The following is a 5549-nucleotide window of genomic DNA, read 5'->3' as shown; positions in this document are numbered from 1 at the left end:
GCCAGTGGCTCCTAAGTATTTGGGTCTCTGGGCCCATCCTTGGAGTCAGGGAAGAGTCCGGAAACTGCATACTTTTAAAATACTTTTATCAGCAAAGCATATACTGCCTTTATTGTTGCTTCTGTTGCTTAGGTTTCAACTGTACTCTTTCTTTGATTATAAAGTAGTACCTATTCACTATAAAAAAAAATCTAGACAGAATGCAGATATGTAAAAATAATAACTGCTATCATTTACAGATCTATAATAGCTCATGAGAGATCGCAGGCTGGGCACCTTAGACCCATTGTTCATTTGATCCTCAAAACAACCCAACAATGGCGAAGCTCAGACCCAAAGAGTTTGTCGTTTGCCTAAGGCCACACGGGGACCAATTTAACAATTTAGCAAGACTTTCTGACTCCAAAGGGCACCCTCTGACCACTGTCTGTATCATGTTGCCATTGAGAAAAAAAATTACTCAAGAATTCCACCCGTCCAAAGGAACCACAGTTGACACCTAGACATATTTCCACCCAGCTTCCTTTTCTCCATTTTTCTCAGTACAGTTGAGTTCATGTTATTAAATCTTTTATATTCTTTGTTATACGAAGGATTTAAAATGTTTTCATGCTAATATACAACTTTCTGTTTATTTCACACTTATATTATTATCAATGTATAGTCCCATGATTAAAATTATAAACAATCTTAATGTCTTGTTATTAATGTTCCACCATATAGTTACAAAGAATATTAAAAAAAACAAAACAAAACAAAATAACCAATGAACCAAAAAATCCCCCAGTATCTGGAGAAGAAAGCAATTCTATTAAATATCATTTTGCTTGTTACCTATCCCCAAGTGGCCTCCAAGACAACTCGAGGCCACAGTCATGATGGAGGCAGGAGTACCTGCCAGGGGCTTCAGGAGGCCCAATCATCTCAAAGCTGAAGGCAAAACGAGCCACAGGAGTGAGGTCTAAAGCACCTGATTCCCACTCTGACTCAGATCCTACAGATGAGAGAATGAACCAAGGCTGGGAGCTCCCACTAGGCCACTCCCACGAGCTGGGGCAGAAGAGGGGCAGTTTCTCAGAGGAAGAGAATGATATTCACTGCCCATTTTCCACTGTATGAAAGAACCCCATGTAAGCACTTTATTTATACACATTATCCCATGTCACCCTTGCAATAGCCTTAGGTGGTAGCTGTTTATTATCGCTGTTTCACAGATGATGGCACAGGCAGAGATATTAAATGACTTGCCTGGGGCCACACAGTAAGTGACAGAGTGAGGGTTCCACCTCAGGTCAGAATGAATCCACAAACGGCCCTCCTGTGGGTTTGCCGATACCTGTGCAGGCAGAAAACTCTCAGGCCAAACATTTCATTTAAAATGTTCCCGGGTTAGCAGGAAATGCAAATCCTCTTTGTAGGAAAGCAACTTCAAACCAGGTCTCAAAGAATCCCCGAGATAAAGTTCCAAGGAAAATAAATAATGTCATAGTTTCTAAAAAAACATCACAAAATATGAGGAAACAAGGCAATATGAGCCAGAACCAGCAAAAACAGCAGGCAGAAAAATCAGACTTACAAAGATTTCAGATATGGGCTTTCTCAGCCACAGGTTATGAAATATTGAGTTTAAGAAAGAAGAGAGCCTTAAAAATATGAACAGGAAAAAAAGAGATTATAAAGAATGACTAAGCAGAAATTTTAAAAACCACACATTACTTGTAGAAATGCAAAATATACTAACTGAAATTTGGATGGTAAGCATAAGGTGGGAAAACTTGCGCTACAATTATCGACACTATTACAAAGCTATAGTAAGTATAGTACTGGAATAGGGACAGACATATGGGCCAATAGAATGGAATAGGGAGACCAGAAACAGAGCCAGGCATATACAGAAACATACTTAAAGTAAGAAGGAACATTGCAGATGGAGTGTGTGTGTATAAGACAGATGTGAAATAATAATATATATATTGATCTCTGCCCCCGGTTCCTGCTAATATCTGGTCTTTGACCCAGTTCCTGACACAGAGCTCCTAAAACTCTTGTAATTTCCTAAGTGATAGGAATGTCTGATACTGAACTCCTAAAGCCCTTGGAATTTCCTGGGTGACACAAGCATCTTTTGTTTTAATGAGAAGACTCTTGGTGGGATCCTGGCTGAGGGCTGATCACCAGGAAAACCAAGCGTGATAAGCTTTGAACTTTCAGCCTTGCCTCCCATTCTCTGGAGAGGGGAGAGGGGCTGTAAATCGAGTTAATAATTGATCATGCCTATGTGATGAAGCCTCCACAAAAACCCCCCAAGTATGGGATTTGGCGAGTTTCCAGGTTTGTGAGCACATCCACGTGCCAGGAGGGTGGTACACCCCAAGCCCTGTGCTTGAGACACTTCCAGACCTTACTCTATGTATCGCTTCATCTGGCTGTTCATTTATATCCTTTAAAATATCCTTTGTATTAAATCAGCAATAGTAAGTAAACTGTTCTCTTGGTTTCTGTGAGCTGCGCTAGCGAATTATCCAGTCCAAGGAGGGGGTCATGGGAACCTCTAATTTGTAGCTAAGTTGAACAGAAGTTGTGAGGAACCTAAGGACCCACTATTTGCAATTGGTGTTTGAAGTGGGAGGCAGTCTTGTGGGACCGAGCCCTTAACCTCTCAGGTCTGTGCTAACTCTGGGTAGGGTCAGAATTGAATAGAATTGTAGGATACTAGCTGGTGTCCACAGAGAATTCGAGAATTGCCTGGTGTGGGAGAAACATCCACACAACTGGCATCAGAAGTATTCTGTGTAAGCAGCAGAGGAACACGGAAAATTTTTCTTTACAATGGACTACTGATAAATGGTGTTGGGACTATAGGTTCTCCATCTAGGAACACATGAAACAGGACTCCTACCTCATGTCAGCCACGAAAATCAAAACCAGATCAATCAAAGGTTTAAGTGTGAAAGACAGAAAGAAAGCGCTGGAGAAACAGGAGATTAGTTTTGTCCATGTATTTTTTTGGGTGGCAATTTAGCCCAGAGGTGTTTCTGCCTGGATCCAGGAAGTAACTCTGCTTCACGATTGCTCCCTCTTTCTCGTTGGTCCTTTAGCGTGGATGGCTCCCCAACGAGCTTGGATCCAGGAGGATTCACAGTCATTGTGCAGTGCCGCTCTCAGGGTCCTCTGGGTATGCAGCTTCTGCCCTTCTACTCACTGACCCCAGCATCAGGGCTTTTTAACTTCTTGAGCTGATTTCTGTGGCTTTCCTGTCTCCTTCCTCTTTGCCAGAGGTCACTTCTTACTGGCATCTGTCTATCTGCCGCCGCAACGGGTAGAGGTCAGGTTCAGCTAATGGGCCACTCCTAATCTGCTGAGTTTAGAAAGCTTGTCAGCACTATTGAAATAAAGAACATCCAGTTCCAAGAAAGAGGCTTCCTAAAGAAGAAAGAGACTAGGCTTCCAGACATTTGTTGTTCCTGCTCAGATCCCCACCCCCCAACCCCCCTCCCCTTTAAAGGTCACGTTTTGGTTCTGTTCCTGCCAGACAACTGAGATTCCTGGACTGATGACCCCAGGACACCTGAAGTGTAACTATGTATGCATGCATCTCACTCTCTCTTTAAAATAAACATAGCCCCGCAGTGTCACCTTTCAAAATCATCACCTCAGGAGGCCATGGGTACCTGAGGGATGCTTTGCTGGAACACCTCCCTTCAGAGTCCCCTCCCCCACATAAACAACAGCACACTTTCCTGTCACAGATACACTTCTCACCCACGGTTGGATACAATGTGAGTGAGCCTCTCCAAGTATTCACAGCATCTGCAGTCACCCAGAATACAATGGTTTAAAAACTCCTCACCCTGCATGCTGGTCCTTTCAGGCTGAAAATCTTAGAATGAGGTGGTGATGGAGGGAAGGGGGAGGGTTGATATTAAGAAAAGAGCAACAGAAGCCCAGCCATGCCGTCTCAGCCAACACTGCACCTTGGAGCCAGCAGGGGGCAGCTGCAGCACCTCTGGGCCAGGTGCTGGCTCCCTTCATCAGTGAGTTAAATACAGCATAAACATACCCAGGAAAATTCTCCAGGCCCAAAGCAACATGTATAAGAGACTTGCTAAAACGTCTGGACCCCTACACACGGATGCTTACAATCTTCGGCACAGGTAAAAACACAGAAAAGTAAACTTTTAATCCAAACATAAAAGCAAATTGACGAGGAACATTTTAAATTACATTTACTTTAAAAATAAACGAGGTCTGGGCCGGACGAGTGGTGCATTGGTTGGGAGCTGGCTTGGGACACAAGAGGGCCCCGGTTCGGATCCCACATATGAGAGCCAGTGACACTGCCCTCTACAGCTAGGATGCTGAACAACAGCTCAACTTGGAGCTGGGCTACCCTGGGTTGCAGGCGTAGGCTGCAGCCCCTGTTGTAGTAGGTTGCCATGGGCTACCGTGTGTAGCCAGCAGCCAGCGTGAGCGGGCGGCAGCCGCAGTGAGTGGGCTGTCCAGAAGCGTGCGACTGATCTGCCTTGCCCGGGAAGAGCGCAATGATGGAGCCAACTTGGGCCAGTGAAGCAACATCCTCCACAACTAGACTGAAGAACAAAACGACAACAACTTGTCTGTTCCCCTTCCCCAATTTCCCAGCGCTGTTCCCATCCCCCAATTCCCCAATAAAAATCTTTAAAAATAATAATAATAAAATAAAATAAATGAGGTCTGATAGTTGAATAAAAAAATACTGGGTAGTGGAAAGGGTGTGAACACTTTTCTATGCTGCACAAATTGGTACAAACTTTCTGGAGGGCAGTTGGTATGGTACCAAGAAACTTAAAAACGTATATCCCTTTGGCTCAGGTACTTGGTTTCTAAGAATGTATTCTAAGAAAATAATCACAAGCGTGTGGCAAAGGTTTATACAAAGATACACAAAGCTGTTTAACTGAGCTTGGTTTAAAACAGGTGACAGCTAGACACAAATGAACTGCATGCCACCCAGAGAAAGGCTCGGTAAAACCTATTGTCTCTGGCGTCATTCTGTGATGGGGTGGAAGGATGCTGAGTAACATGGGGAAATGTGCAGGATACAGTGACAAAAGGTTACAGAACAGCAAGTGCTCTGTGGTCCAGCTTTTGTTTCTAAAAAAGTATGCAAAATCGTACATATTAAAGACTACAAGGATTTACACCAGTGTTAACTGGTTATATCTGATTGGCAGGTACCAATGTTTTTGCTTATATTTTCCAAGTTTTCTACAACAAGCATTTGTTACTTTAGTAATAAGAATAACACAATGAAAGTTGCTAGCAAAGAATAAGGGTACATAAAGTCCCGGGGAGCAGCCATGGAAAAGTAGGAAGAATGACGGGGGGGGTTTGAGGGTGGTGGTGAGCCAGAAAGCCCAAGGCCAAAGCCTCTAGGGTTTCCGTTGCTGGCAGCTCTGAGTGACGCTCTCCAGGGCCAGGACAGGCTCTGCTGGTTTCCGCAGCAGGAGCATCTAGTGGCTTCTACTTACGTCTCCATCTGTCCTAGATAAGTTCCAGGTCAAAGACAA

This window comes from Hipposideros armiger, unplaced genomic scaffold (assembly GCF_001890085.2).
Source record: "Hipposideros armiger isolate ML-2016 unplaced genomic scaffold, ASM189008v1 scaffold_28, whole genome shotgun sequence".
Taxonomy (NCBI): Eukaryota; Metazoa; Chordata; class Mammalia; order Chiroptera; family Hipposideridae; genus Hipposideros; species Hipposideros armiger.
Note: the sequence above shows the minus strand (reverse complement) of the source record.